The sequence below is a fragment of the Alligator mississippiensis genome, chromosome 4 (assembly GCF_030867095.1).
Source record: "Alligator mississippiensis isolate rAllMis1 chromosome 4, rAllMis1, whole genome shotgun sequence".
NCBI lineage: Eukaryota > Metazoa > Chordata > Crocodylia > Alligatoridae > Alligator > Alligator mississippiensis.
The window spans coordinates 8,622,790-8,631,395 of NC_081827.1; the positions used below are offsets into that span (position 1 = coordinate 8,622,790).

The 8,606-nt window shown below is 48.8% G+C and overlaps 1 non-coding gene across 1 annotated transcript; it reads left to right on the forward strand.

Annotated features, from left to right (window-relative positions):
* The first annotated feature begins 8,011 nt into the window (after window positions 1-8,011).
* TRNAP-CGG (transfer RNA proline (anticodon CGG)) lies at window positions 8,012-8,083 on the forward strand. The gene has a single exon. It is a non-coding gene; the product is annotated as a tRNA-Pro (tRNA).
* Window positions 8,084-8,606: the final 523 nt, after the last annotated feature.

Sequence of the window (8,606 nt, forward strand, 5' to 3'; positions counted from 1 at the left end):
CGTACCATTTTTATGTGGCTCAGTGAGAATTGCTGATGTGGGGTTTGAATCTCCTCTACCCCACCACCCCAACATGCCTGCTACTTAGTTTGGAGTCCAGGCCAGTCCTTCAAAGCCCCCATCTTTGCAGGCGCTGGTTTGATGAGCCCCTTCCCTTCAAAAAACGTGGCGTGTACAAGCGTCCCTGGTGTCCCATTTCATACTGCTGATGTCACAGCCATCCCTGCCTCCCGAGAGGGGTCACACACCCTCCTAACATGGGACACCAGTTCCTCTTAGGTACAACTGAAGATACGAGGCCATATTTCCCATTCCCTTTAGTAACTGATCTACCAGGTGCCCCTTTAAGTTGATAGGTAAGATCAGAAGCTCATGAAGCCCTGCTGTGGTTTCAAGGGCAGGCTTATGGCAGGCTTGTGAGTCCAGTGACACTTGGCGGGGATCCTTGCTGAGGGTCATGGTAGTCAGGTTTGTCCAGCATCTCCTTAGTCAGAGACAGTGACAGCACGGAGCTCTCTACTCCGCACCAAGTTGGACTGTGCAATCCCTCTCGGGCACCAGCATCACAGGTCAAACCAGTGGACTAGTGCAGGGGTCCACAACCCACAAAGAGGTTGGATCTGACTGGGTTTTGTTAAAATAATTACTTAAAGCCTCCTACTTTGTGCCTTCACTGAATTTGCTGTTCCCCATTGGTGTTTGCTGCAGTTTTTGGTAGCACCTGATAAGCAGAGAGGGGCACAGAGCAGGGAGGAGATCAGAGCAACAGGGAAAGATCAGCAGCCCCTGGTAGCATAAGGGTCTCAAGCACCTGGCCCATTGCTCCAAAAGGTTTCTGACCCCTGGACTAGTGTGTAGCTATATGGGCACAGCAGGAGGGCTGTGGGTGTATATATACATGTGCATGTGTACGAACAAAGCATGTAGCAGGGGTACGTGCACACACACACGCATACCTGTAGGCACTGATAGAAAGAATGGACCACAACAAACTTCCTACTAACTTCAGGGACTAGCAAGTAACTCTTTGTATAGGCAAGTAAGGTTTACCTGGCTCTGCATGACAGCAAGGTCTGGCAGCGCGCGGCTGAGATTCAGCAGGGTGTCTATATGTGCAAAAGTGTGGGAAGGGTTTGGAGGAGGTGTCTGCGTGGGGGAGGCATCAGTGTGTCTCTGTCTATCAGAGGTGTCAGAATGTGAGTAGGATGCGGCCGCGCAGGGGGTCTGAACGCTATCCGCGGCGTTTCATTTTTCGTAAAGCTGTAAATACACTTTCCCCCCCCCCACTCTCCCCCAGCCCCAGCCAAAAACAAATAAAAGCTCCTGAGACAGGACTTTGAGGCCCGCAAAGAGCAATCCTTAAGCATTGCAATTCATCATTAATTCCTCTGGCTTTTATTGTAACATTAACCATAATGAACTCTTCCAGCATTGATGTCAATTTTATATGTCATTTCCCCTAGAAGTGCCTCGTAACTTAGCATTAATTAATGATGACTTATTGCAAATTGTGTTAGGGAGCTGATAGCACTTCTGGGTAACAAAGTGTCACTGCATGCAGCCATCAAACCTGCCGCCGTAGATGGGCCTTGCGTGGGCTTAATTGTAGTGTGCGCAGTCACAGACTCTGAATGCGGACAGGAGAGGGAGGATAATCCATGAGTACAGGGACTAACTTGAGACCTCAGTTCAGTAATTCCCTGCTGCACCCCAGGTTGCCAGAATGACCTTGGGCAAGTCACTCAGAGGGTGTCAGCACTGCAGCTCACGGGGATGCCCCTGACATAGCTAGCTCAGCTATCACCAGCCAGGGCATGTAGTGCTAGGAGCTGAGCTTACCACTATGCTCTTCCAAAGCTCGCCTGAGGTATGGGTGCACAACAGTGTAGATACAACCTGCGTGTCACTGGGAGCATCTTCACATGCACTTCACTGTGGAGTTCACTAACTAGGGGGCATCTACACGTGGGTGCTATTAGAGCACAGTATGTTGATTAGCTCTGCTGTAAGATAATACTGCCTGACACAAGTACTATCCTACAGCAGAGTTATTTGCTGTGCAGCTGTGCATAGGTAGATGGCAACCGGGGCTGGCTGGGGCATGAGGGTGCTCCAGTGAGGGTCTACCTGCCAGCTAGCCCCGCACTGGAGCACCCTCATGCCCCAGCCAGCCCCTCTGCAGCACGTTCAGCCAGGGCAGAGCAGCTCAATATGCTGCTGTCCCAAGTGCATGTGTAAATGCTGCACCCAAGAGCAATAAACTCTGGTGCAAACTGCACCAGTGTTTATTCAGCTGTGCTAATTGCATGTGTAGATGCACCCTCTGTGCCTTGATTCCTCATCTATACTTTGTGGAGAAGGGCTGTGATGGTCAGCACATTACTGCAGCAATCTAAGATAGAGATTGCTGAAACTAGGCTGAGTAGCGGAGTCAGCTGGTTGGCCTGAGGACCCAATGTAGGGGTTTCTCATGATAGGGGAGGGGAAAGCAGCAATTTCTGGGCTTATTCAGGAAGCCAGCTCCCAAGCTACAGGGGTGATGTCAGTATACAACACAAGTAGAGCAGCACAGCCATACCCCACATGCTGCCAGTGGCTCCAGTCACACCATGCCCTGAGAACAAGGCGCTTGCAGGTCCCCCTTTCCAGACTCGCAGTTTATGCCAGTCCCATCCAGGACCTGAGCAGCTCAGGAAACCTTGCAGCTCTGTTCTTCTGGGGCACTTGTACACGCAATGTGGGTTAGTCCTCAGGGTTTTATTCTAGGCACCCAAAATTGAAATGTGGGTTTTTAATTGAAACCCATCATTTTCATAGATTCATAGTTGTTAGGGGCTGCCTCACCACTTCTGCCTTCAACAGGCTCCTGCAGCTGGCAGGACACCTGGGCCCACCCTCTAGGACAGCATGGGAAGGCAGCAGAGGGTGGTTGGGTGTACAGAAAAGGCAGGGATGGTGCATGGGGAGCTGGAAGCCCAGGCAGGTTCGGAGAAGCATTGGATCGGGTGCCTCCAAGCTGGGGCAGCACCTGATGAGCTAGCAGCATGCCCGGTCTTTCAGTGCCCTGTGCACCATCCCTGCTGCCTTCTCCGGCCACCAAACAACCCAGCCACCCTCCTTCCAGGGTTGCCCCAGGAGCAAGCCAGCCCGCTCCCGAGTGGCCCCAGACATCCTGCCAGCCGCAGGACCTGCTGAAGGCAGAAAGGGCGAGGGGCCTAATCCTTTTTTTTCTGCAGAGTCTGTCTGCCTCTCCCGTGGCTGGGGGGTGAGCTGCCAGCTGTATCGTTGCAATTTGCAATGTCGCGAACTAAGCTTCATCAGGATGTAACTTAGTTTGTGACAATGCCAACTTATTTAAAACCCCCAAAACTTTTGCACGTGTATAGCGTGATGCCATTAAGCCATACAACGTGACATTTTTGTCACATGTACAAGCACCCTTAGAGTCCTGAGCATGTCTGAAACTGGAAGAGAGGTCTGTCCTCCTGCAGAAACCAAACCTGCTGGTGCCTGAGGACTCGGGCCACCACTTGCATTTCCCTGCTCACCAAGGAACACATGGGTTTGTCACTCAGTGGGGACATATGGGCAGTCAGGGATCAGTGCCTCTATTTTGGAGCCTTAAAATTAGCTGCCTATTTCAAAAACCAACAAATGCAGAAGTCCTGGACTATGGCTCAAATCAGTTCACATCTAGGTTGCTTTTCTAGTCACCGCTACACCCCCCCCCCGCTCATTCAATGCCCAACCTACTTGCTAAGAGTACCACCTAGTGCCCATCTAGCTTAGTGGTTGAAGGCATGTGGCCATCTGCCTGAGATGAAAACCCACAGCTCATTACAGCCAATGATTTCACTGTGGCTAAATAATAGCCCACAGCAAAAGCAGAGTCCCCAGCATTTAGGAAGAAACAATACTGCAAACCTGGGAGTCAGTACCATCTGCTGGACAGGGCAGTAGGGTTCACAAGCACCAAGGTATTACCCAAATTCTGCTAGGTCTATACAACACTAAGAGAAGTCATAGCAAGGAGAGCCACTCCCTTCAGCTTCCCATGGAAGAGATTTAAATATCCTTTCCCCAAATATTAAAAACTCAGAGATAATCAGTCTTATAATGAGTTGACTCTAGAGGTGCCGATGCCACCCACCACCTGTCACTATAATGATACGAGCGCCTAAACCTTAATTAATAGCTGCCCTTTATTTTATTTATTTCATTTATTATCCCCTTTTTCATTTTTTTTCCCTTTTGTTTTAAAAGACAGAAATTGGCCCCGGGGACGATTCCTGAAAAAGTCAATCAGAAATTCATCTCATGCGGAGCCTGATCAGAACTTTTCATTTATTAGTCACCGACTAGTGATTTCTAAACCAGGCAGCAGGACAAAACCAGGCAGCCAGGCATTCAAATCAGATTAGCAATTTGCACCTTATGAAAGGGATTAGCCCGGCTGCCTGGGTTGGGTGCTTGAAGACATCAATCTGCATCTGTCAAAAAGTGTAACCTGATTAGTGTCCCCAGCTCCATACTTGGGTTGGTAAAGATAATAATTCATTAACAACGGGCTTCAGATTGCATCTGATTCCTTATGGGAAATTCTTAAAGATAAACCTTGTATTTCCTCAGGGATCTGATCGTCAAGACAGGCTTCCACATTGCCTCTGTGCTAACAAATGATTGCACCTGTGTTCTGCCCCAGGCCCAGCCGTAGTGATGGGTGGATGCTGTTGTGGTTAAAATGCTTGGCTATGAGGTCTTAATTCAAACCCTCCTCTGCTATAGTCACTTCTGCAAGTCATCTAAGCCCATTATTGTGTCTTAGTTTCCATCTGCAAAGCAAAAAAGATAAATTCTCCGTCTTTGTTTATTTAGGACCTAAGTGTAGTGCCATTGGCGTTTAGTTGGCATTGGTATTTAAACTGATATAGGTGACACCAGCATCAGAAGCAGACAGGCATGCAACTGTCGGCGGTATCGCTGTGCTTCATCATTAGGTAGCAGGGAAGCCAGTAATAGTTTACATGCATTTAGCAAGCAGCTATCCCAGGATGGAAGCAAACAGATGAAACCTAAACTGGTATAACTAAAACTGGTGGAATTTTACCCAGTTCTGTTAGGGGAAATTCTCTGCTGGATTGGGTGAAGTTACCCAACTAGTCTATACCAGTCTATAGCTGGTTACATGGGTATAAATCTTTTGCTTGTCTGCACCTTCCGATTATAAACACTTTGGGGCAGGGGCTTTCTCTTACAATATGTCTGTGCAATGTCTAGCGCAATGATTCTAGGTAGCCGGGCATTTAGAGGACATCGCTGGACTTTGGATCAGCCCTTTAGTACCTAACTTCTAAACAAGCATGTGGATGTCTATGTATATAGATGCTTGTTGCTGCAGCTCTTCGTGGCTGAAGATCAATATAGTATCTATGTACCTCATAAGCCCCGGTGAAGGATAAGTTTTGAAACTTAAGGGATGCACGGATGCTGTTTTGAGCTTCTGCACATGGGTTGATTCCAACGGATGGCTGCAAATACTCAGGGAAGCCAACCTGAAAGTGCAAAATGTTGCTGTGAAACACACAGACCTGCTCTCGAGAAACCCAGGCCTGATTGAGACAGATCAAGTCAAAATTAGGAATACTTTTACCAGCATTTTGCCTCTTTGTCATCTACATCCAAGGACCTCAGAAGCCATTCTAACCATCAAGAAGACTTTCATATAATCATAGCAAATGAGGGTTGGAAAGGACCTCAGGAGGTCACATCTAGTCCAACCCCCTGCTCAAAGCAAGGACCAGCCTCAACTACATCATCCCAGCTAAAGCTTTATCTAGCTGGGTTTAGAAAACCTGCAAGGATGGAGAGTCCACCACCTCTCTGGGTAGCCTGTTCCAGTGCTTTACTGCCCTTCTAGTGAGATAATTTTTCCTAATATCCAACCTCAACTTCCCTTGCTTCAACTTGAGCCCATTGCTCCTTGTTCTTTCCCACTTCACTGTACAGCATTTCTAGCTTTATTACTATTTATCTGTATTATCTTATACCTAAGACCCCTGTGCACAAATAGATAAGAAGAAGATGGACCTGTTCCAAAGAGCTTCTGCTCAAAATATGAAGCAAAGGACAACAGATGGAAACAGGCAGGGGGGATGCAAGGAAATAATATGAGACCAGTCAGCAAGGTGGGCACTGTTCTGAGCACACCAATAGCCCACGTGCTGTTGATTTTTGTGTAGGCGTCACCACAAGGGAGAGTGAGACGTGGGATTTGAAGGAGAAGAATAAAGTGATTTTGCAGGTGTGTCTGGGAACAAAGTCGAATGAGTGAGAGATGAGAACTGGCATCACAGAGGGAACAGAAGCACGAGATGACCTTTTGATACCGGATGAGAGATGACAGGGTGAGAGGGCAGGGATAGACCATGAAGAGCTATAACAAATACGTTATGTTTGATGGGAAAGAGAAGGAAGAATCAGTGGAGAGATGGGAGGGGATGTGGTCAAACAGACAGACCAAGAAAATATCTTTGCAGCAGCTTTCTGGTTGGGGATAAGAGGACCAGATTGTGTTGGTCAAGGCCAGAGAAAAGGATGTTGCAAGAATGGACACATGAGATGACAAAAGCCTGAACAAGAAGTGTAATTCCAGAGCTGACTAGGAAAGGCCATGTCTCAGAGATGTTATGTGGAGGAAATCTGCAAGACCAAGCCTGAAGATAGGGACCCAGGGCGAAGTGTGGGTCGTGAGTGATGCCCAGGTGACAGGCTCTCAGTAAGATGGTGCTGTCCCAAATGATGCAGGAAGGAGCTCTGGAGGATGTAGTGGATGAAATGCTTCATTTTAGCTAGGCAGAGCTTGAGGCAATAGTTGCATGTCCAAGAGAAGGTGCCATCCAGGTTGGCTGAGGCTTTTTTTGGATACAAGAAAAGTGGTCTTGTTATCTCCCCTTCACAGCTGGAGAACCTGAAGTACTCATGAGCTAAAAGGTCTGTCAAGGCCATGCAGCAATACAATGGGAACGGCCGAAATAAAACCCAGGCGTTCTGAGCTCCCGGCCCCTGCTATGTACACAGATCCTGGCCGTTTCATCTACCTTCGCTGCTGAGCTTTTAGTAGGTGCTTATGTGGAGGCCAGGCAGCTTCTGCATCACCTTCCCACACTCCTGGCTTCTCCACCAACACCAGCTGTTCCCTCAGACTTCAAACATTGTACTAATAAGAGCACCTTGCAATAATACTTCTGCTCTGAAAAGACTGCAACAGCCTTTTTATCCACTGGCTTCAGCAGATCATAGAAAATGAGGGTTGGAAGGGACTGCAACTAGTCCAACCCCCTGCTCAATGCAGGACTATTCCCAACTACATCATCCCAGCCAAGGCTTTGTCTAGCCGGGTCTTAAAATCCTCCAAGGATGGAGATTTTGGCTCAGTGAGAGCTGATCGTTTGCAGGCTCTGGCAGTCTCCCATACCAACGTACATGCTTTTTACATGCAGGTAGAGAAGTGGTTAGCTGGGTTAGGCTGAAGTCAGGCAGAAGGCAGGGCATGGGTGGCATCAGAGACCAGCTAGTTCAGAGAGGTATGAACTTTTGTAGGCAACAGCATCTTGCCTTTGATCCATCAGTCGGTGCAAGGAAGGACATTGTATTGTATCACATCATTGTATGAGGGCTGTCCAGCTGGCGGCCCACGGGTCACAGGGAGCCAGAAAAGGGTTCATTTGTGCCCCTCCAAGGGCACCACCTGGTTGCTGCTCCCTCCATCGCTCCAGCTGCAGCAGCAATCGGGGTCTCCAGGCTCCCCCTCCCTTCACCTCCTGCCTCTGCCCAGCACAGCACAACCCACAGTGCCAGGGGAGCCTGCAGCTGGAGGAGCCCAGGTGGTTCATTGCAGCAAGGAAGACTTTACTGGGAGTGAAGCCAGATTTTGCTGAAAGGATGCTTAAGCTTCCAAGAATGGCACCGCCAAAGGAGAGAAGTGTTTCTCCAAATTCAGTCTTGCATGCGTGGCTCGTTGGTCTAGAGGTATGATTCTCGCTTCGGGTGTGAGAGGTCCCGGGTTCAAATCCCGGACGAGCCCTTTATCCCTGGCAGGAGCAAATGGCATCTTGGGGCTGCTAAAGAACATTTGTTAGGCACCCGATGCAAGGCTGGTCCCAGTGGTCTACTGGATGCAGGTGTATTTCTCCTCCCTGTGTTTTTCGAGTAAGGATATCATTCTCCTGCTCTACTCAGCCTTGGTGAGACCGCAAATGGAGTACTGCAACCAGTTTTGGGTGCTGCACTTCAGGAAGTGCATGGCAAAGCTCAAGAGAGTCCAAAGGCGGATCACATGCATGATTATAGGCCTAGAGACCAGGTCATATTAAGAGAAGCTGAAAGACTAGGAACTGTTCAGCCTGGAGAAGGGAAGACTCAGAGGGGACTTGGTGACAGCTTATAAGTGTATCAGGCCTGGAGGAGCATCTGTTCACCAAGGGCCCCCAAGGGAGGACAAGAAATAATGGGCACAAGCTCACTGAGGATTGCTTCAAGCTAGACATAAGGAGAAACTTCTTTACAAGTCGAGTGCGGACGGTTTGGAACAGGCTTCCCTGAGAGGT